This window comes from Phocoena sinus, chromosome 3 (assembly GCF_008692025.1).
Source record: "Phocoena sinus isolate mPhoSin1 chromosome 3, mPhoSin1.pri, whole genome shotgun sequence".
In the NCBI taxonomy this organism is placed as follows: domain Eukaryota; kingdom Metazoa; phylum Chordata; class Mammalia; order Artiodactyla; family Phocoenidae; genus Phocoena; species Phocoena sinus.
In genome coordinates, this window is record NC_045765.1 from 129,742,212 (window position 1) to 129,766,603 (window position 24,392).

General features: G+C 43.0%; 1 long non-coding RNA gene across 1 annotated transcript in view; it reads left to right on the plus strand.

Annotated features, from left to right (window-relative positions):
- The window catches only part of LOC116750417, a 73,119-nt gene that overhangs the window by 29,759 nt on the left and 18,968 nt on the right, over positions 1–24,392 (plus strand). Inside the window, exon 3 of the long non-coding RNA XR_004349020.1 lies at positions 22,367–22,426. This is a non-coding gene — a long non-coding RNA (uncharacterized LOC116750417). The remainder of the gene's footprint in view (positions 1–22,366; positions 22,427–24,392) is intronic.

Sequence of the window (24,392 nt, forward strand, 5' to 3'; positions counted from 1 at the left end):
TACATATCAATAATTACCTTAAATGTAAATGGAGTAAATGCTCCAACCAAAAGACATAGACTGGCTGAATGGCTACAAACACAAGACCCATATATATGCTGTCTAGAAGAGACCCACTTCAGACCTAGGGACACATACAGACTGAAAATGAGGGGATGGAAAAAGATATTCCGTGCAAATGGAAATCAAAAGAAAGCTGGAGTAGCAATTCTCATATCAGACAAAAGAGACTTTAAAATAAAGACTATTACAAGAGATAAAGAAAGACACTAAATAATGATCAAGCGATCAATCTAAGAAGATATAACAATTGTAAATGTTTATGCACCCAACATAGGAGCACTTCAGTACATAAGGCAAATGCCAACAGCCATAAAAGGGGAAATTGACAGTAACACAATAATAGTAGGGGACTTTAACAGTTCACTTTCACCAATGGACAGATCATCCAAAATGAAAATATATAAGGAAACACAAGCTTTACATGACACATTAAACAAGATGGACTTAATTGATATTTATAGGACATTCCATCCAAAAACAACAGAATACGCTTTCTTCTCAAGTGCTCATGGAACATTCTCCAGGATAGACCATATCTTGGGACACAAATCAAGCCTTGGCAAATATAAGAAAATTGAAATGGTATCAAGTATCTTTTCCAACTACAATGCTCTGAGACTAGATATCATTTACAGGAAAAAATCTGTAAAAAATACAAACACATGGAGGCTAAACAATACACTACTAAATAACCAAGAGATCACTGAAGAAATCAAAGAGGAAATTAAAAAATACCTAGAAATAAATGACAATAAAAACACAATGACCCAAAACCTTTGAGGTGCACCAAAAGCAGTTCTTAGAGGGAAGTATATAGCAATACAATCCCACATCAAGAAACAAGAAATATCTAAAATAAACAACCTAACCTTATACCTAAAGCAATTAGAGAAAGAAGAACAAAATACCCCAAAGTTAGCAGAAGTAAAGAAATCATAAAGATCAGATCAGAAATAGATGTAAAAGAAATGAAGGAAACAATAGCAGAGATCAGTAAAACTAAAAGCTGGTTCTTTGAGAAGATAAACAAAATTGATAAACCATCAGCCAGACTTATCAAGAAAAAAAAAGAGAGAAGACTCAAATCAACAGAATTAGAAATGGAAAGGAGAAGTAACAACTGACACTGAAGAAATACAAAGGATTATGAAGATTACTGCAAGCGACTATGTGCCAATAAAATGGACAACCTGGAAGAAATGGACAAATTCTTAGAAAAGCACAACCTTTCGAGACTGGACCAGGAAAAAACAGAAAATACAAACAGACCAATGACAAGCACTGAAATGAAAGTGTAATTTAAAATCTTCCAACAAACAAAAGCCCAGGACCAGATGGCTTCACAGGCAAATTCTATCAAACATTTAGAGAAGAGCTAACACCTATCCTTCTCAAACTCTTCCAAAATATAGCAGAGGCAGGAACACTCCCAAACTCATTCTATGAGGCCATCACCCTGATACCAAATCCAGACAAAGATGTCACAAAAAAAGAAAACTACAGGCCAATATCACTGATGAACATAGATGCAAAAATCCCCAACAAAATACTAGCAAACAGAATTCAACAGCACATAAACAGGATCATACACCATGATCAAGTGGGGTTTATTCCAGGAATGCAAGGATTCTTCAGTATATGCAAATCAATCAATGTGATACACCATATTAACAAACTGAAGGAGAAAAACCATATGATCATCTCAATAGATGCAGAAAAATCTTTCAACAAAATTCAACACCCATTTATGATAAAAACCCTCCAGAAAGTAGGCATAGAGGGATATTACCTCAACTTTATAAACACCAATATGACAAACCCACAGCTAACATCATTCTCAATGGTGAAAAACTGAAACCATTTCCTCTAAGATCAAGAACAAGACAAGGCTGCCCACTCTCACCACTATTATTCAACAGAGTTATGGAAGTTTTAGCCACAGCAATCAGAGAAGAAAAAGAAATAAAAGGAATCCAAATTGGAAAAGAAGAAGTAAAACTGTCACTGTTTGCAGATATGATACTATACATAGAGAGTCCTAAAGATGCTACCAGAAAACTCCTAGAGCTAATCAATGAATTTGGTAAAGTAGCAGGATACAAAATTAATGCACAGAAATCTCTTGCATCCCTATAAATGAATGATGAAAAATCTGAAAGAGAAATTAAGGAACCAGTCTTGTTTGCCATTGCAAGAAAAAGAATAAAATACAGAGGAATAAACCTACCTAAGGAGACAAAAGACCTGTATGTGGAAAACTATAAGACACTGATGAAGGAAATTAAAGATGATACAAACAGATGGAGAGATATACCATGTTCTTGAATTGGAAGAATCAACATTGTGAAAACGACTATACTACCCAAAGCAATCTACAGATTCAATGCAATCCCTATCAAACTACCAATGGCATTTTTCACAGAACTAGAAAAGAAAATTCACAGTTTGTATGGAAACACAAAAGACCCTGAATAGCCAAAGCAATCTTGAGAAAGAAAAACCGAGCTGGAGGAATCAGACTCCCTTACTTCAGACTATAATACAAAGGTATAGTAGTCAAGACAGTATGGTACTGGCTCAGAAACAGAAATACAGATCTATGGAACAGGATAGAAAGCCCAGCGATAAACCATGCACATATGGTCACCTTATCTTTGATAAAGGAGGCAAGATTATACAATGGAGAAAAGACAGCCTCTTTAATAAGTGGTGCTGGGAAAACTGGACAGCTACATGTAAAAGAATGAAATTAGAACACTTCCTTACACCATACACAAAAATAAATTCAAAATAGATTAAAGACCTAAATGTAAGGCTAGACACTATAAAACTCTTAGAGGAAAACATAGGCCGAACACTCCATGACACAAATCACAGCAAGATCCTTTTTGACCCACTTCCTAGAGAAATGGAAATAAAAACAAAAATAAATGGAACCTAATGAAACTTAAAAGGTTTTGCACAGCAAAGGAAACCATGAAAAAGATGAAAAGGCAACCCTCAGAATGGGAGAAAATATTTGCAAACGAAGCAACTGACAAAGAATTAATCTCCAAAATATACAAGCAGCTCATGAAGCTCAATATCAAAAAAACAGAAACCCAATCCAAAAGTGGGCAGAAGACCTAAACAGACATTTCTCCAAAGAAGATATACAGGTTGCCAACAAACACATGAAAAGCTGCTCAACATCACTAATTATTAGAGAAATGCAAATCAAAACTACAGTGAGGTATCACCTCACACTGGTCAGAATGGCCATCATCAAAAAATCTACAAACAGTAAATGCTGGAGAAGGTGTGGAGGAAAGGGAACCCTCTTGCACTGTTGGTGGGAATGTAAATTGATATAGCCACTGTGGAGAACAGTATGGAGGTTCCCTAAAAATCTAAAAATAGAACTACCATATGACCCAGCAATCCCACCTCTGGTGGGATTATCTCAGGGGATAATCAGGGGATTATCCCCTGATTATCCCCTGATTATCTCAGGGGATAATCAGGGGGTTATCCCCTGATTTCTCAGGGGATACCCTGAGAAAACCATAATTCAAAAAGAGTCATGTATCACAATGTTTATTGCAGCTCTATTTACAATAGCCAGGACATGGAAGCAACCTAAGTGTCCATCGACAGATGAATGGATAAAGAAGATGTGGCACATATATACAATGGAATATTACTCAGCCATAAAAAGAAACGAAATTGAGCTATTTTTAGTGAGGTGGATGGACCTGGAGTCTGTGATACAGAGTGAAGTAAGTCAGAAAGAGAAAAACAAATACTATATGCTAACACATATATATGGAATCTAAAAAAAAAAAAAACGTTCTGATGAACCTAGGGGCAGGACGGGAATAAAGACACAGATGTAGAGAATGGACTTGAGGACATGGCAAGGGCGAAGGTAAGCTGGGACGAAGTGAGACAGTGGCATGTACATATATACACTACCAAATATAAAGTAGATAGCTAGCGGAAAGCAGCCACATAGCACAGGGAGATCAGCTCAGTGCTTTGTGACCACCTAGAGGGGTGGGATAGGGAGGGTGGGAGGGAGACGCAAGTGGGAGGGTATAGGGCGATGTACGTTTGCACATAGCTGATTCACTTTGTTACACAGCAGAACCTAACAAAACATTGTAAAGCATATATACTCCAATAAATATGTTAAAAATGTGTATCTCCATTTCATGGAATTAAAAGTCTTAATTGGAATGTGTTCATTGTAAGGCTGTTAGGACGTTGGTAATCAAAGAGCAGAGGTGCAGGTGGGGTGAGGAGAGACCAACTCCTGTTGTGGGCAGCTGGCCAGCCTAACAGGAAGCCCATTTCTGATAACTGTGCTGAGGAAGGTGAGGCCAAAGGATGGGTTCTGGGTGCGCAGGACTTGCGTCATCCTCCGTTGAAGCCATTGACAGTGATAAAGGAATTAGTCATCATAGAGCTCTGTTGACTTGTCTGCTCAAGTCAATAAATATTGCCATTTCCTGACTCATTTAGTGGAAAAATGAGGACAGTCAAGACAGAGGGAGGGCATGGGTGGGACAGGAATTTTGTAATTTATTATAGTATATTCCCCCCACCCCCAGTATTTTATTATGAAGATTTTCATACATACAGAAAAAGTGAGGGAATTGCACAGTGAACACCCATACACCCACTTAGATTCTATGATGAACATTTTGCTAGAATTATTTCACTACCTATCTCTTCATCCCTCTCTCAATCTGTCTCAAGAGCAGCATTCTATGAGTTTCAGAAAAGGTTTTCACCTGTGGGACCCTAACCCCTATCCAGATATAAAATACAACCTTCATCTCAGAAAGTCTCTTCATGCCCCTTCCTGAGCAATCCCTGCTCCCAACTCACTCCCAGAGGCAACCACTTTCCTATTTCTTTTATCGTAGGTAAGTTTCATCTATTCTAGAACTTTGTGTGAGGCTTCTTTCACTCTATTTTTGAGATTCATCCATATTGTTATGTATTTCCATTTTTTTTAAACTAAAATAATCTCTATTCATTTTCAGAAACTCTCAGGTTAGCAATGTCCTTAGAAAGCAGTAGCTAAAAAGGGAAAATAAAGTTTTTGTTTTTTTTTTAAAAAAAGGAGAGTTGAAAGGAACCCTAGTGACAGCTACACTGGCCCTTATTTTCTATATGAAGTGATCTGGGACCAGTGATTGCTCAGGGTCAAGTAGACTAAGCTGAAACTAGAACCCAGGTCTCCTGACCTGGTGCTTGAAACAGTTAGAGAGGCAGCTGAGTGGGGTGTTGTTTTGAGCTGAAGCCATGTGAGACTCGAGAGTTTCGACAGAGATTTGCTTTAAAGGATGTGAAACTCCACTAACCTCATGTGACAAGAAATCCTCGGAGGCCTTGGTGTGGAGCCAGGGGGGCAGTCTGACACGGCTTCTGGTTACCAGCTCCAAATCTGAATCCACTGGCTCAGGGTGACTTATGGTGAGCTTCCTGATTTGCAATAAAACGAGACATGGGACAGGGGAAGCTTTTCTACACCAGCGTACACAGGCAGGTTAATGATAAAGGAACAAAAAAGGCCAAGAAAGGCACCTTTAGTCACATGGTCCTCCCATAGGAAGGGACATGGAGATGAAAATAAAACACCAAGGGAAGGAGGGAGGGATGCCATGTTACACACAGAGCCTTTGTCTCCAGTTCAGCCCAGGATGACAATGACCTGGCGGTGCCTGCCTGCCAGCTGTTGGCTGGCCTTTGTGAAAGTCCCGGATCTCCAGGCCAATGCTTAGTGGGCAGGTATCCATATCATGAAGCCAACTGGCACTGCTGCCAACTTTGTTGGTGAAATGAGCCCAATGTCAGGGAACTAAGGCTGCTGGGCCACTCTTGCTACCAGCCAGCAGGTGCGAGCCCCCATGGGCAGGTGCCCTGGGGAGAGAGGGCTGGTGTTGCCATGGTAACGGATCGAAAAAGGACGTTTCTTCTTCAAGGTCGGTTTGATCTCTTTTCTGCCTGGGGAATGTTGTGAAGAAGAAGAGACTTTGTGGCGACTCTGACTTGTGTGTGAATGTGTGCCTCGTCTGTTTTGAATGCATCACTTCTCATTGGATCTTATTAGTGTCACCTGCTGGGCAAATCTGGGGGTTGGTGGATCTCTTGGGGGATGTTGTCATGGCCGAAGATCAGGTCACCAGAGAAGTCCCAGGAGAGACAATCCAGTGTAAACCAAGCAGGACTGAATAAAGAATTCCAAAGGCGTCTCTGAAGGGCAGCCAGTCAGGTTCGACGGGTTCTCTGGGCTATTCCGGGATAAGAGATTAGTGCTGACTGTTTGCGGCTTGTCACCCTAAATGTCCTTTGGCCAAACTGTCCTGGGTGCAGGGGTGAAGGAACCGTTGTCAGCTTGCTGGGTGCCTCGTCAGTCTGACACAATGAGTTCATTGTAAATAAGCAAGTTTCCTTATCACCGCTGTCCTCTCTGTAACTCTTACACTCATGCCTTTACCTTGGGCAAATACATTTTCTGGCTTTGATATAAAAGTTTAGTTTCTCCTTGATGTTTGTATTTCTGCTTCTCTGATACAAGTGGCTCTGACTCAGGTCATTAGGTTGGGTGTCAGGAATGTTCCCCCTTCCCATCTCTTGCGTGTGTTCACAGGATGAGCTCCACTTTCTGTGCCCCGAGATTCGTTAGGAGAAATAATAGTGTTGTAATAATGGGGGCAGGGGGCTTCCTGAACCCCCTGGAAAATTTTACTCCTTTCTTCCCACTGGGATGCTATCAAAATTATTCAGATGGGATGACACCCTGACAGTAGGAAATATTAATGATTCTTGATAAACCCTGAGCAAATTGCTTACAAATATAACCATGGAAATGTCTCAGTCTCCTGATGTATAAAATAACAAGATTAGATTGAATGATCTCTTTAGGACTTTGCCTGCTAGTTTCCTAAGATTTTGCAATTCAACACAGAGAAGCTCTAAATAGATCGAACAATCAACTGGCCTTACTTACACACAAACTTTTGCACTAGAGACTTACATTCAGTAAATATTTATAATTCATCTACTAAGTCTAGGCACCCAGGATATAGAAACAGGCAAAGCATCATTTTCTATCTTGAAGGATCTCATGGTCTAATGGGGAGGGGTAGCAAGAAGAAATTATTCTCAAAATTGGCAGTAGCTTGAATGCAAAATTCTGCTTGGAAAAGAAGTTGCTTTTGGTTTGGAAAAGCACTTTAATGGGCATATTTAATGTAGAAAGATGAGCCCCTTCCACCCCCCAACCCCCAAGTGGCAGGGTCAGGACTATGTGATGTGAGATACTTGCCTTGGTCGAAGAAATAAGGGGATGCCAAAAAACACAGTGATCAACATAAATACTATTATAATGTAATACTTAAAACATTTTAAAAATCCATGATGAACAAAGTATGCACATTTTAAATAAAGAGAGAATCTGATCCTACACATGTATAATCTTGCCTCACTTTCCTCACCCTAATTCTGGTCCTGGTTCCAATAAAACTTTATAAAATATTCCAATTTGATTTTTTAAAACCATTGGATTAAAATATCTAAAGATTTAGATAAGAGTGGTAACAGAGTTTAGGGTTTTAGAGGTTTGTCTTTAGAAGAAGACCCTTGAGGGCACGAGGTCCCCCTGGGAGATGGCAGTGAGCACAACTGAGAAATTCTTCATGGTGGAGAATGGTTGATAAATATTTATGAAAGAAATGCCTAAAAAAGGGTTTGAAGTTCTTCCTTACACTGTGCTGCAGTTACCCCCTCTGCCCCCTACCCCCCTCTTAGAAGTCTGATACATACAGTAACCCAAGGATTTATGCTGCTTTGAGAAAGAGGAAGGAAGAAGGGTGGTGTCTAGCACAGTAGGAAGTGGTCTAGTGAGAGGAGGGCAGATGGAGGAACAAGACAGGGTGAAGCAAGGCCCAGCTCAGGAGAAACCTTGCCCCCTGAAATCCTTTGAAGAGAAGATGGAAGGAGTCTGGACTTTGCAGTGCATGGGATAAAGCTTTGAGTTCTACATGTTTTGCAATATTAAGGGAAAGAGGGCACCTCAGGTAACAGACACTGGGGCTGCGCCTGTAAATCAATAATTATGTGACTATACTGGATCTCTGGTTTACCCCTCCAGGCCCACTCACCCAGGTCCACTCACCATCCTTCTCTCTGCTTCCTTTCTGGGAGGCTGCCCGCTATGGCCCACATCCTAGGGCTCTCTTGCCCCCTGGCTTCCAGCTGGATTTGGCCAATGACGAGCACTAGGTGATATTTGGAAGGAGGGAGGAGAGTGAGTTGGCTCCTTCCCTGAGGGTTTGCTATAGGCTGGCTGCATCGATCTACTGATGGCTGCAGCTCCCGGCAAGCATCCCTCTAATTCCTTTTCCAGGCTCTGGGAACCACTCCCTCCTGTTACCTTTTCAGGCTAACGGTATTAACAGAGCCCCCTCTCCATTTCCCTGGGGAATGCACTGTCTTTTGTGGTTTCCTTACACCCTGCTTCTTTGTAAAGAGTCTCTGTAATAAACTGTCTTCAGTATAGGGGCTCTAGTTGTCTCTTGCTGAGACCCTGACTAATACAGCTGTGAGAGGTATTTAAGAGGGTTGTACAGAGTGTTATAGGTTGGAGGTGGAGGAAGCAACCAACTGCCCAGTGGAAAGGAAGATGGGTAGGCATAGAGGACTTCATGGGCGATGGGGTGATGTCTGAGCTGAATCTTGTGGAATAAGATATTTCCCTGGGATTAGGTTAAGCCCCAGCCTGAAAACAGCCTTGCACCCGCCAGGCAGGTGTTGGTGGTTTGCATGGTCTTGATGGTTTGCATGGTCTTAAAAGGCAGTGATTATCCAGTTGGCTTGAAAAGCACAGGAAAGCTTACGCAATAAAATGGCAATCACCCATATTCCTGTAATCCCTGTTGATAATCTGGCATGCTTTCTTCCAGACTTTTTACAGAGTTGAAATCATATTCTATATACCATTTTGGATCCTGGTTTTCTTTGACAATACATAATAAGCAATTTTCCCACAACTGAAAAAAGCTGCAGCTATCTGATCAGAGGCTGTTCCTTTTAGAGGTCGCAGAATAACCTTAAAGAACTGAATGCTATTACATCATACAGACGTACTGTGATTAAAAAAAAATAATAATGCTCCATTAATTTTTCATTTTTATATCATTAAAAAAATTGCTAAATTAAAAAAATTGCTCTAAAGAAACCTGACTACAGACATATCTGTACTTCAGGATGGCTGAATTATTGTAGAATTTTGGTTGGTTGTTTTCTTTTTTATAATATTAAGGAAGATTGAGTTTTCCCTTGGTGGGTAAGGAAGAGAGGAAGCGGTACCCGGGACTCCATTCTGAGGGCAGGCCCAGTAACTTGGCCAGGCAAGGACTATTTATGGATGGACATTAACAACAGTGATGCCTGAGTTAGATTTTATGTTGTGCTATATAATTCCTTTCCAAATTTTCTACACCTTCGGTGTTAGTCTCACACAACGTGGACTTATGTTGACGGTGACCTGTAGAGAGAAGAGGCAAGAACAGATTATGCGAAGGACAAAAGGCTGTAAAGAGTGGACAAGCGGGGCAGAGCTGGTTAGGAGGAGCCTGGGCCAGGGATTTGGGGAGAGCGGAGACCGGCAGTTGCCCAGGGGAAGCAACCTGTGGCTGATCTTCTGAAATACTGGGTGGGCACTTCTGCAGTTCCAAGAATTATATCTGGATATCAAAAGGAAGGGCAACCCCAAAGTCTGAAGGACTCAAGTTGTATGTCATTCCCATAGGAAGTAATAACGGAAACAAAGGAGGGGATGGATGAGGAGATATTATGAGGGATGGATTTGGTGACATTGTGTGGGAAGGTGCTGGGGGTTAGAACTGGATGAGGGAAGTAATATTTTATCAGAACAGTTGCTATAAAATGATTGAGAAGAGTACATGATAAATTGAACTGGGTTTGGCAAGGGTAAAAGGTAAACTCTGCCTAGAGAGAAGTAAGCTTCCCTTTATAAGGCTGAAATATGGCAAGGTAAGCTACGATCCACCTTATTATTTATAATAGGACCTTATAGGAAAGGGACTAATATTCCGATGGATCTGACCTCCAGAAATAACAGAATTACTTAGGTTTCCCTTTGGGTGTTCATCCCATGATTAGACTAGTTCAAAACCTGAACTTGGCTGTGCATTTCTTTTTCAGTGAATTTTTTTTTCCATTAGAAACCTGAAATAAGTGAATTATTTATTCTCATGTTATTATCCAATCCATTTTTCAGCTCGCACTCAACCTCTGTTAGACATGAAGCTGGGGAATGGCTTAGAAAAAATATCTGGTTAAGACTTTTTCTCACATGACTTTGCCAAAAGGGTTTCTGCATTCGAACTAGGAGGCTTCCACCCTGAGAACTGCCTTAACTGAACATTCGAATCTGGTTTGCAAGAACTTGGATGTGGAATTCATGATAGTTTCTGAAAATAATTTATAGAGTGGTCTTCTTTTTCTCTGGGAAATGAGAACATAGTGCCTCTTTGGGAAGGGTTTGGAGAATTCCAGGAAAATACAGGAGTAAGGTTTCGACGTGGCCTTTATTGTCATATTGATTGGATAGGCTTTGGTTCAGGAATCTGTTTTAGAAAGAAACATATAGGATTTTGGCAAGAAGGCTGTTTTAATAAAACGTAATCTTTAAAGATCAGAGACCCATTACTTAACGCATAAGGTAGGTTAAAGGGCGGTTACTTCTGCTGCATCCATAGAATCTTATGTTCGCTTAGTCTGAAAAACAGTACTGACCACCCCTATCCAAAACCAACTAAAGAAAAACATAAAAATACTTCCTTCTGTCCAACAATACGGTATTCTTTTCTCTGAGGTGTCCCCGGGCTGGCAAGCAGGAGTGAGCTCACAGCATTCTAGAATCTATTTTTCTTGTATTGACATGGTTTTGAACATGGCATTGTTAGGTCTCTAACAATGGGTTCAGGACTCTTCATCTGAGCCTGTCAGTGTTGCCTTCTCTTTTCTTAATATTTTGAATGCAAATATAGAACACACATTTGGATGTTTGTAGATTACATAAATTTGGGAATAAGTTCTACTACTATTACATAAATTCTACTAATTGAATCAATATTCCTAAAAGACCTCCACATGTTAGATTGATGGACTGAGACAAAGGGGATAAAGTTTAATAAGAAATGAATATTAGATCTTAGGTTAAAAAAGATCAATTGACTGGAGATGACTGACTTAACAGAAGTTCATGGGAAAGGGCTCATGAGTTTTATCACTAGAAAGTTCAGTGGGAGTCCAGTGTCACACGATGAGCACCAGCTCTCAGAGTGCATTCATGGAGGTAGAATTCTTCTATCAAGGATGATCCTATATTTTAACCCTGGTCAAACCTCAGCTGAATTCCATATCTTTAAAAGGGTCCAAGACAAAAATCGTGCAACTGTATCATATAGGAAACTGTTGTAGGAATTGAAGGGGCCACAGTTTAGCCCAAAGGGGGAAAGCTCAGGAGGAGGCCTGGATGATTGCTGTGTGGAATTACTTATCTGAAGGGTTTAGGGTTTCCTGGAATTCGAGCATCTAGCACTGGGACAAGACTGGGATCAACCTCTGGAGATTGCAGGGAAATCCTTTGGGGATTGATATAAAGAAAAGTTCCCTGATGAACAAGATTTGTTCAAAAGTGAAATGCACTGGCATGGGAGGAGGGGAGTCCCCTGGTCCTGAAGAATGAGGCCAGATATCAACCATCTGGCAAGGAGGTTGTGGGGAGATTGAAGTGTGAAGCTATACTAGATCCCCCTTCAGATTCCATCCATTGCCAAGAAGGCAGTTTGTCTCTGGAGCTGTCCCGTGTCCCCTTTATCCCAGCTGTTATTCTGGGAACGACAAGATCACCTGCATCCCACCACAATATTAATGACTTATAAGGCTTGAGGTCTTGAGAAATTTATACTTCAGTAAATTTCCACCAAACAGGCATGCTTCCATTCAAGCCGACTACACTTGCTTTAGCCTAAAAACAAAGGAAATGTCACAAGAATGGGAGATTTTCACGTGCAAGAATAAGCTCCTGGAGGGAGACATTTGGCAGGGGTCAACTTGCACCTCTTAAATGAGAATATATAATCACGTCTCCATATCCTATGAAAGCAGGAAGTCAGGGACGATGCATCCTCACCCGCCTATGCTGGACAGTATGCTGGTATGTTTTCTCAGGGCAACAGCAATCATTACGTAATGGGTACTGCAGAAATAAAGTATTACTGTCTACCATTCCTTTGCATTGCTGTGGATTAAAAGACCAATAAGAACAGTAGCTGTGATCTTGGTGTCTGATGGGAATTTTTTAGCCACCTTCTTACTCTAGGTCACTTTATCTCAGTCTTGGAAGTGGGCGATAAGGATGGAGTATTTGAATATGGCTTCAATCATAAATTCTCAGCTCATTCCTCCTCTCTCTTCTCTCTCCCAGCCAGCCAGAGGGTGGAATAGGGAGGGTGTCTGCCCTGAAAGAAGGCAGGATACCAAATATCTGGGGGGTGAAGAGCCACCATCCCAGGATATGGGAGAAAGGCCTGGAAAGGAGAGGAGAACTGAGGAGTATTCTTCTCTCCCATCCAGGAGGCTCCTAGGGACCCCTTTCTGAACCCAGCAATCTTCCTGCTAGTCTCTTAGCAGAGATGTGCAGGGGCCCTGTGGAGTTCCTGAGGAATCCTGCAGCTGCTGGGGGCTCGTAGAAGATGGGCAGTGTGTCTCCCGGGCCTTGTTAGTCCCACAAATGGCCCATTGAGGGTAGCAGGAGAAGGGAGAGGCATCCAGGGCTGGCCCCGGGGTCCCTCAATGGGGGCACTGTTCAGGCTTGGGTGGAAGCCAGCCCTGACACCATGCTAGTTGTTAAAGCCTCATTCTTCTGAAGGAGGCGGCTGGAAAGGCAGCAGAGCAGCTGAGGCTCCAGAAAAGGTACTTCTCTTGTTCTCCTCAAGGCCGGACTGAAACACGAGAGGAAGCCACTTCCTTTTCAATTATTTTCTGTTGCTCATTACATTTACATCTCAAGCATTTTTCCTCTTCCTTCTTACTCTTGTTTTACTATTCAAGACCCCACACTGATGGGTTTTTTCCTTCTCCCCCCAGTCTCAACTGACACTTAGAAATGATGTCAAATTTCTCTGTTTTGTACCCGTCCCTTTGGGAAGCCCATCAGAGAAGCACCTTGAGAATGGCACCAGTATGGCTGTTGCTCTTGAGCCCCAGAATAGTTCAAAGTCTCTTTCAAAATGAAGAGTGCGACTTTGGAGATAGCAAAGTACTGAAGGAAACCTGTTGTTTATCCTACTCACCATCCACATTCATCTTTTTCATAACACTACCTCGATTTTCCTTTAAGGGCCACTCCCTGCCACTCTCAGCCCATGGGTGTTGATGGGATTGACATGACCACGAGGCCCCCTGGTTTCAGGGTGGGCACAGCACCCTGGCCTGCATCTTCTATCCTCCTGGCTTTGGGTGGGGGTAGTTGGGACCTAGACTGGGCCACTTTAGAGCCAATCCTGAGCAGAAAGATTTGGGGAAAGTATTGGGAAAGAGACTCCCCATTTTCACTGAGGTGTTGACTATGTAGACTAAGCTGGAAGCTGTGGTGATCACCTTTGCTACCACGTGGAAGGGTCACTCTGAGAATATAGGCCACAGAGGAAAACTGGGCCAGAGTGACAGACCCTAGATAACATAGGGTGTAGACTGGATCCAGCTATGCCTGAAACCCACACCCTGAACTTTCAGTTATGCTGGTCAGAACATTCACTTTTATTCCTTTATCTCACTTGAGTTGAGTTTCTGTTAACTAGTTTCTGTTAGTTCAATTCATTTAGTTGAGACTAAAAGAGTCCTAACTGATGCTAACTTTTTCTGCTTCCTATTACCTGCTCAGGCTACCCTTATTCAGTTATTTGCTACAGTATCTTGCAATTGCCCCAAACCGTACCAGTGCTAAGATGTACTAACATTGTCCAAAATTTCAGCCTAGATTAAAACAGGAAGACTCATTTACTTAGTTCTTCTCTGATTAGATGGGATAATAGGTACCACTGGAATCCCCACCTGGGCCTTGGGTCTATGGTAAGAACCCCAGCTTTGTTCATTCATTCAGCAGTCATTAATTCTGTCACTGCCACATGCCAAAGAATTGCCTTCAACAGCTCACAGTCAAGTAGAGAGACTGGTGGTGTAAGTGCAAAGAAGTAGAGCAGGGTTCTTGATGAGAATCTACATCCGCTTCCATGGGGGACCTAAGGAGGGAGTGGCCAGTTCTTATCTTAGTAAGACAAAGAAAGACTTCAAGGAAGAGGCAATGCTTGAGGTGTATCTTCAAAGATGAATAGAGATTTTTTTTTAGCTTAAAAAAAGAGTATGGGGGTGGCTTCCCTGGTGGCGCAGTGGTTGAGAGTCCGCCTGCCGATGTAGGGGACACGGGTTCGTGCCCCGGTCCGGGAAGATCCCACATGCTGCGGAGCGGCTGGGCCCGTGAGCCATGGCCGCTGGGCCTGTGCGTCCAGAGCCTGTGCTCTGCAGCGGGAGAGGCCACAACAGTGAGAGGCCCACATACCACACACACAAAAAAAAAAGTATGGAGGAGGAAGACCAATCCGGTCCAAAAGAGAAATGTCAACTATAAACTGTTGTTTGACTTAAAAATCTACCACCTGCAGGCTAGAGAAGGCAGTTCAGTCTTCCTTGTTCAGCACATGTCTGACTGTTGTATTATGCTGTGTAGAACACAGAAATCTATGGCCACACTCATCCCCTCCTTCCTCCCTTTGCAAAATTCAGAAAATGCATGTAAAGTTCTCTTGCTGGTGAGCAAGGCCATAGAGATGTTAGAGTCAGCTGTGGCAGGTAAATCCAGCATCCCATGCCTAGTCTCCAGCTTTGTGGGTGTGAGTCAGTTGTGAGCAGATAGCAGCATCAGTAGCAGCAGCAGCTGCGCTACTTCCAGATAAGGGTTATAACTGTATAACCGTGAAATAAATGGTCCAGTGGTGGTCCCTTGACTTTCTTGTCAACCCTTCCAATAGTTTTGTAAGCACTCCATTCCCTACACTAAATCCCTTTCAGTTGGAAATACCTTGAGTGGGTTCTGTTGTCTGCACTGAACTCTGACTTAATACGAATTCCCACTGTAAGTTCTGGAAGGGCCAAGACCTGCTCTTCTTGTTCTCCAATGCTTCCCTAGTACCAAGCACAAGGGTTGGCAGTAGCAGGTTCTCAGTAAACAGTTTTTGAGTAAGTGCATTAAAAGTTGTAATATGAATATGGATGCACAAATGTATATACAAATAGTTAAACAATTCAAAAGATGCCATAAGGCTGCACATGGTCAAGAGACACCTTTCTAGTAATGAGTGTTATCTTGTCATAGGCTAGTGGTTACTCTGGGCTACAGTGTTCATGGACGATTTGATGGAGAAGTCTTGATGGAAAGGGACTGGATTCTGAGGGATAAATAGAGATTGGATAGGAAAGAAAAAGAGTGGGACATTTTAGAACAAGCCCTTAGTGCTAATATGACTGTACACCGATGACTATTGTGTACTAGCTACTGAAATGAGGACTAAGTTCCCTTTGAAATGCATATGGACTTAAAAGTGAAGGGAAAAGGTCTTGGCATGATGTTCTTGGGTTTTGCCAAGCCCTAATGTTGTGTTTGGAGCCCTTCTCTGTCCCATAGGCCACAAGAATTCCCCTGTCCCCATCCCATACCCACATCAAGCGTGTTTCCGAATCTTCTGGGAAGCCACACATTGAGCAGTCAGATGTCTGATCCTGCTTCAGAACAAGCAAGGCGAGATCTGAGTTCAACCAGCAGAAATTTCCGTTGGGAGCCTTTACCCAGGATGTTGGCTGAGAGCCTCTGGTCCCCCTGAGTTCCAGAAGGGGGTGAAAGGTTTGGTGGACAAATATCTCTTCATTATACAGTGATTACAAGGGAAGTGATATGACTGAGGACTTCTCTACTTGCCAGTCAAGCTAGTCGGCTGTCACCAGAAGGTCACAAAACGTATGAGCTCTTCTTTACATGGGAGCCAACACAACCAATGCAAGTTTCTCATTCCATGGTTTAGCTATAACAATAAATCATTATTGCCTTTTAAAAATTGAATATAAGGAAATTCTGGAATTGTGTTAAATAAACAAACAAGGGTTTACTATAATTTGTAGCCCTGACATCAGATCGACTGGGGATAATCAAATTAATCAGAGATGCAGCCTTGTTATAAAAGTGTAAGAGAGATAGCAAATGTCTACAGAAGCTTTGCAAGGCTGCAACATCATTTCTTACACCACATTCAGGTTAATAAAAGGGGTGGATGAGTGAGGCAAAAGCTGTATGGCTTCTACACATCTTGTAAGAAGGCACCTGAACACCCGAGGAGTTGAATAGCTGAGGGCCGGGCTGTTCCTCTGGACCCTCAGGCTTCATTTGATTGATGTGAGTCCTTTCTCTCCTGTGTTTAAATGAAGTCAAGTTTGGTACTAAGAATTTCAAATTAGGAAACTCCTAATTATAGGAGAGAAATGTGGGAATCTACAGCTGCCATATTTGGTATGCTCTAAGACTTTATTCCTTTGTTGTTTAACCTAACCCTCCATTCTATTGATTGCATTTCTTAATCTCTCTAAACTTCGGTTTCCTCATCTGTACAGTCCTTGTTGTGAGGGTTAAATGAGAAAAATGCACGTATATTTCTTAGCCCAGAGCCTGACATGCAGTAGACCCTCAGTAAGCAACAGCCACATTCACTGTTATCACGCTATAGAAGGCCATTAGTTCAAAGAATTGTGGACAAGTGAGTTGCTGAACCTTGATAGATTAGAGGTGTCATAAATCTTGACGTGGTTCCTGGTCTCTGTCCTTGGCTTGTTGTGTAACTTCAGTCACTTGCTAAGTCCAGGGGTAAGGAGAGACGGGACCTGGCATGATAAGGACTTGGAGGGGGTGTGGTTGACCAGAAGCTCCACAGGATGTAGGTAGGTTGATCACCTGATTGACTCAGTCTGAGGCTATGTAGGGTTTGTAGGATGCATAATAGGGAGGTGGTGGCTGGACTCACTCTTGAGCAACAGGCTTTGAGAAGAGTAGGGACAAATTAGAGGATGTTTGGGATGATGATTGTTCTCTGAACCACATCTCCTAAGGTCCAGTGAAGGGGATGGAGAGAGAGATTTAGGGAAGTGCAGGAGAGGGTAACTGACTGAAGCTTCCAGTAATTTGAAGGTTGTTCCAGGGTAAAAGCTAAGACTGCTGGGTGGAAGTTCTGGGGAGACATTTTCAGCCTTATTGTTGGTTAGGATGAGAGTGGTAGAACCTTCTAGAAATTAGTAGTGGAATGCTCTACCTTCCAATGCAAAGTCCCTAAAACCATTAAAGCTGGGCAGGCTGGTTACCAGGGAAGCTGAGGAAAGTTCCTGTTTAGGAGCATATGAGAGGGACTCTTAGTATAGTCTTGTGGGTAGAAGTGATGGTCAAGGAAGATTTTCCCCAGGAAAAAGTCCCCAAGAAGGAACAGACATTAGGCAGACAAGGTTGGGAGTATGGATGTGAAGAGGAACAGGGAAGGAGAGAGCATGATGGGTGCTGGGAACTGCAAGTATGGCTGGGCATAGGTGTGATGGGGAGTGATTAGTGTGGGGAACAGATCTTTAAGGGCTTTTTATATTATCTTGAGGAGACAGGACTTTATTGAGGGTATGTGGAGCCACAGAAAGGCTTTAAGCAAGGGAGTGACACGGCCAGATGATGCTGTAGAAAGATTACTCTCACTCCATCAAGAGCCTAAATAAAGGAAGAAGAGAATCAACATTTACTGAAAACCTGCTGTGAAGTGGGTGCTTCAGATAAATGATATCATCTTCTACTCACAACCACCCTCTGAATGGGTATCATTTTCATTTCATAGTCAAGGACATTAAGGACTAGAGAAGTTAAGTGACTTTCTCAACATTGTCCAGTTATTAAGTGACTAAGCAAAGACTCAAAAGCAATTGGGTCTGATCTTAAAGTCTGTGCTTTGTTTCACTTCAGTAAAAATAAAACAAAACAGAACAAATGCCCTTTTTGAAAATATGACCAAATCTCAAATCCTAGGAGGAATATTATTTGTCTGTTCTATAAGACTGCAATACACCCAAGGGTGCCTAGCCATGAACAATTCTCCTTTCATGTGACCTGCTGCTATAAGACCCTCTTTCTTCTGGCTGGAGATAATTAGACAAGGGCCAAACTGACACTCCTTCCCAGGAATGTGGGATTGGGGTTCTGAGACAGCCAGTTTGTCTTTCTATGTAACTAGACACTTGGTTACTAAGGTGCAGCCACATCCCCCCATGCAGATGGAGAAGCAGAGAAAACGGATTGCAGAGAGAGAGGAATGCAGATATATAAGCAAAGAGGAGATACAGAGACAGTCCTGCCCAGACTTTCCAGTTCGTTCTTTATTTATTTAGTTAGTTGCGCTAGGTCTTTAGCTGTGGCAGGTGGGCTCCTTAGTTGCGGCTCGTGGGCTCCTTAGTTGTGGCATGTGAACTCTTAGTTGCAGCATGCATGTGGGATCTAGTTCCCTGACCAGGGATTGAACCCAGGCCCCCTGCATTGGGACTGGGGAGTCTTAACCACTGCGTCACCAGCAAAGTCCCTCCAGTTCTTCTGATAGTCCATCTGAATTTCCTGAGACCCCCTGTACCCTCATGACAGACTTCTCCTTTTGGTTTAAGCTAGCTGGAGTTAGTTTCTGTTCAGATGGAAAGAAATGGATTCATCAGAGATCCTAAGAGGGGCTGAGAAAGGCAGGCAGTAAGAGAATGTGGACTCCACTCCCCCAGGGGCTGAAAATGGTGGAGAGCCATTTTCATGAGCTATGCCTTCTCATCACACCCCAGAGAGTTACTAACCTCGTGAAATGCCTGGGTTTATCATGAGACCAAAGATGGGGGTGGGATCTGAGAACATGCTGGTGTGGAGCTCCATTGAAACATTGCACAGGGAGGCGGTGGGGCTCAGGCAAAGAGGAGAGTGAGGCACGAAGTCAGGACACTTGTGGGGAGGGGATGCACGTATCTCAAGTCTCGGGAGGAAGGCTTAGGCCAAGGTTAACAAATTCAAGAGAGTAGGAAGGCTTGAGCAGACATCTGGTTTATAATTGAAGTCAGAGGCTTAACTAATATGATATTGCAAAATTCTATTTATTTTATTTTATTTTTAAAGAAGCAGTGCATGAAGGTATTCTCGTAGAATTCCAAGTTATAAATATATGTGGAGTAGAAAATGAAAGCCCCTACCCCATCTCCAGATATTTAAGAGTGAAATTCCAGGTGGAACCTGGCCAAGTCCTGAGGAGTCCAGTTGAGGGTGAAAAGTGTCCCAGGTGAGAGATGCATGCACGGCACTCTCCTTCCTCCCGGTGGTTGCAGGAGCAAAGCCTAGGGCAGGATTTGCTTTTACTTAGCATCTAACAAGCATACCTTTAGCATTATCTGTTATCTCATCAAACATTTTTGTTTGTTTTTTGAGAGGAAGGTACAGAGATTTCTTATATATCCTCTGCCCCCCCCATATCTGCATAGCCCCCCCCCCCATTATCAACATCCCTCACCAGAGTGGTACATTTGTTACAGCAGATGAACCTCCATTGATACATCATAGTCACCCAGAGTCCATAGTTGACATTAAGTTCATTCCTGGTGTTGTAGATTCTGTGGGTTTGTACAAATGTATAAGGACATGTATCCACCATGACAGTATCATACAGAGTAGTTTCACCGCCCTAAAAATCCTCTGTGCTCCACCTATGCATCCCTACCCCCACTTCCAACCCCTAGCACCCACTTATCTTTTTACTGTCTCCATAGTTTTGCCTTTTCCACAATATCATATAGTTGGATTCATACCCTGGAGCAGGGTTCTAAGCCTCCTCGTCTCTTTCCCACCGTGGGTACGGCCCAGAGAGAGAGGCCCGTTGGTGTCAGATCGGTGTGTGCCTGTGCCCACCAACCTCCCTGCTGCCCTGCTCCCAGCCCCACCCAGACCAGCCTCCACCTCAAGGAAGCAGGGTGGAGCTAGTGGCTACTTATTCCAAAATCCCACTTTATTGCCCTGCAACCCGGCCTTTCTCAACTCTTTTTGAATGAGTCACTGGGAAAGGGACTCTCAAAAGATTGAATTTTTGTTTTTTGTCAACTATTCTTTTATGGAGCTTTCTTCTATATTGATATATCTCTATATCGAAGGCTTTACTCAGTTTGAAGGATTGGCCAATTGGGACTGGTTAGGTGAACCTTGTGTTTGTCTTGGGGAATTCTTGGGCACCAGAAAAGTGTTAGCAACCAGCATAGGAGGTATAGCCAGAGTTTAGTTTGTTTATTTATTGATTTTTAAATGAATGTTTTTTTAAAAATACACTTGGTGAAAAATTAAGACAGAAAATTTTAGACAAAAAATAAAAGCCTCTCTCTTTCCTCACCCCCAATCCTACCGAATATCTGTGTCCCCTCCAAATTCACATGTTGAAATCCTAACGCCCAAAGGTGATGGTATTAGGAGGTAAGCTTTGAAAGTTGCTTAGGTCATGAGGGCAGAGCCCTTATAAAAGAGAGACCTCTACCCCTTCCCCTTGCTGTGAGGACACAGAAAGAAGGTGCCAGCTATGAAGCAGGAAGGGGACTCTCACCAGAAAGGATCCATGCTGGTGCCTTGGTCTTAGACTTCCAGCCTCTAAAACTGTGAACTATAAATTTCTGTTGTCTATAAGCCACCCAGTCTGTAGTATTTGGTTATAGCAGCCCAAGCAAACTAAGACATCTACACTTACCAGTGTCTTTAATGTCCTCTCAGAATTTAAAAAATCAATGTAATAGCCTATATATGCACATTCTTTTTTGTTTTTAATTGCAAATAAAGTTTCACTGACAAAGTTTCCATCTTTGTACATGTATCTTTGTGTACTTTATATCTATAGAATACATCTTTCACAGTACAATTTCTGGGTCAAAGTGTATGCACATCTAAAAAATTTTGCTAGATGCAGCCAAATTTACATATATAAAGCTATTTTTACTGAATAGTCCTATACCAACAGTATGGGACTGCCTGTTTCACCCGTCCTTACCAACACTGGGGACGACTAAACCTTTAGTACTTTCCAATCTGATGGGGAAAAGCAGTGACTTGTTTTGATTTTTATCTTTTAAATGTTGAGTGATCTTGTCCACTTATTTTATCTCTATCTATTTTTTATGAGCAGATAGTTAATTTTCTTTGCCCTTTTGTCTTACTGACTTTTAAAGACGCTTTGTTTATTAAGAAGCCAGACTTTTGTCAGTCAGATATGTGCGAGGACTTTTCTCCAGTTTTTAATCTGTCTTTTGACTTTATGATGCACACCATATTTGCCATATGAAAGTGCATTGTTTTATTTAATTTATTTTATGGGCACATTCATCAGCCTTTTCTGTTGTGATGGCCTGAATATAACACCCCACGATGGGAGGAAGAACACCAAGGAGGCCTTCAAGGAGAGGGAGAGCTACAGCTCAGCCATCAATCACTTCACTATGATGGCAACATTGCGTCACCTGAGACTTCTCTAAAATCATAAAAAAGAGCAGTGCAAAACACTTTTTTTGTCCTGCATTGGAGTGGGGGTGAGGAGATGTTCTAGTAAGGGATGGTGAAAAGTTGAGAGGAAGGAACATGCCCAGATGCAGCCTAGCAAGGGAATAGGTGAATAGAAGCTAAGTCGGAAGTGAAGGAGACAGCCTGCTCTCATGCTTCCAAGTTTGAATTTGGGGTGTGAGTGGGTAGGGTGCAGTAAGGAGGTTAATTGCAGGAGTGGGCTGACCACCTCCTTAGGTTCCACTGCCTCTGATAAGTTGACCCTTCCTCTCTGCTCCCTCCATCTCTAGCCCCTTTTCTCTGCAGCTCAAGCACAGCCTGGAGACATACAGAGTATCATACAGGGGTCCTTGGGGATGGAAGCTGATGATCCTCGGGAATGGAGGTTGATATTTCTATGCCTCTTCCACACTGTTTTTACTGCATGACACTTCTCACTGAAATGCCCAGAAAAGGAAGGAACATTTACAAGATATAGATGCTATGAGAATGAACTATTTGGAGCCCTGGCAAAATCCTGCATTTGACCTTTGTCCTTTCCTATTCAGAAGTTGATTTCCCAGCTTGGGCATCACCCTTTGCTTCTGTTTTTTCCCCCAGGTATCTGACGCTTTAACATGTTGCATCTCAGGCTCACTTCTACCAGAGGAAAAAGAGAAGGTACATTACAAACCAAGCAGGTTTGCCGCTTACTAAGCACGCAGGATTTGGTGTGGCAACAAGCAAATGCTAATATCTCAGTTCGAGGTTTGGGATTGTGTGAATTTGGGGGTCAAGCTAACAACTGAGGATGGAGGTGGGAATAGATGTGGGAGGGGAGGAGAAGGGTGGGGCAGGGCAGGGTGGTGGTGGGCAGGGGTGGGTGGAAAATAAACAGATGAGGCTGGGAGGTGGCAGCCTTCCTAGCTCTGATGCTGAAATCGCACCTGCAAAAGAAACAGCGAGGGTCCTAAAGAGAAGAGAGGCATTACTTCCTAACAGTTGGCTTGCAGAACGTATGGGGCAGCTAGTTACCCAGATTGGAAATAGGGGCGTTAAAAAGAAGGGAGAAGCAAATGAGAGAAAATCTTGCCCTGCTGAAGAGGGCGGGAGGCCTCCGTGGGTCCTGGGGGTTGTAAATGAGGACTTTCTCCATGCTGATTAAATGGAATTAACTCCACAGCCTGGGATCTTACAACCTCCTGTTGCTCTCTTCTCTCCAGACCCTTGTTCTACCTCTTCAGAGCCTACTGGAACCCTGAGGAATTTATTAATGAGGTCCAATTACAGAAAATTTCAGGTTTTTAATCAACTTCAGATGCACAGTTGAAGGGTTCAGCTCAACCCCCCTGAGAAAATGTACATTAAACAAGATTTCAGATGAACTGCACACTTGATTTTCCTACTGCTTCCCCACATCCAGCCCTCTCCCCACTTCCAATCATCTATAGCATCTCCACCCTTGCTCCCCTCATTTCCCCTCTGCCCTCATCTTCCCTCCCCCAGATTTCACAAAGAGCTGTGGACTTCAGCTGCCCCTTTCGAAAAAAAACCGCAGGACACACAGAGCTCTGCAAACTGATCCACCGGGCTGGTTTCTGCCCAAGCCCTCCCCAGCCCTAATTTGTGGCTTTCACCTAGGTGTGCTGGGAAGACTTTTCCTGGCTGTTTCCACCCTCGTTGACTGCTAGCAAACAATCTTTGTTTCCTCTTCGAGGATATTTTTGAAGGCAGATTAGAGGCTTGAAAAAACACTTGGAATAACTCTTTCAACAGGTTTTCCAAACACTGGTGGAAGGAAACAAGCGAGGTGCGTGGGAGCATTCAGCCTTGAATAACGTTCTATTTCTCACCCTGTGTTGCCTGGGGCCCTGCGCAGCTTGGGTTCTCCCTAGCCTGTGGAAACTTTGCAAACTTCCAGGGCTTGGTCGCTGCGGAGGCCGCTACTCACCCTGGGAGAGCCGGGCCCTCCAGCAGCTGCTGTGGGAATGGCACATCTGGCATTCCGGCAGCCACTTCCTCTCCAGGGAAAAGCCTGGGCTCCACCCTCTGTGGTTTCACATAGTGACGCTGGGGCTCCTGGGAAGGGGCCGGAGCGGCTGTGAGCTGTGAACATCCTCCAGAGCTCCTGTGGGGAGGGGCAGGCTCCGCTCAGCTGATTAAACGTTCTTCATCTGGGGCGGACATTTAAAGGGACCATTGCATGGCATGGCCAGATTTTCCATAGCAGAAAATTCTATTTAACGAGGTGGGAAGCCCAGTTTAAAAAAAAAAAAAGCAGCAGCATCTAGGTAGGCTGGAATATTAGTCCTCAGAGGTAGTAGCTTGAACCTTGACGAAGCAGCCCACTCTAGCTGGCGGGGATCTCTTTAATAAGCCAAGATTCTTTGGGTTGCCGGTGACCGGAAAGCAACTTGATCTATACAGATTGGACAGATGAGGGCATTTGTCAGCTCCTGAAATCAGGATGGAAATATAGCTAGGTCTCAGGAATGAATGGAACCTGGGGTGTGCTGGATCTGGCCCCTACTGGTTCTTGAGAGCTGATTGTTCAATTTTCAGGAATTTTGTGAGCCAGTTGTTAAGCACATCCACTGTTAAAAATTAAACTATATAAACTCAGGCTTAACAATTATATTAAACACAA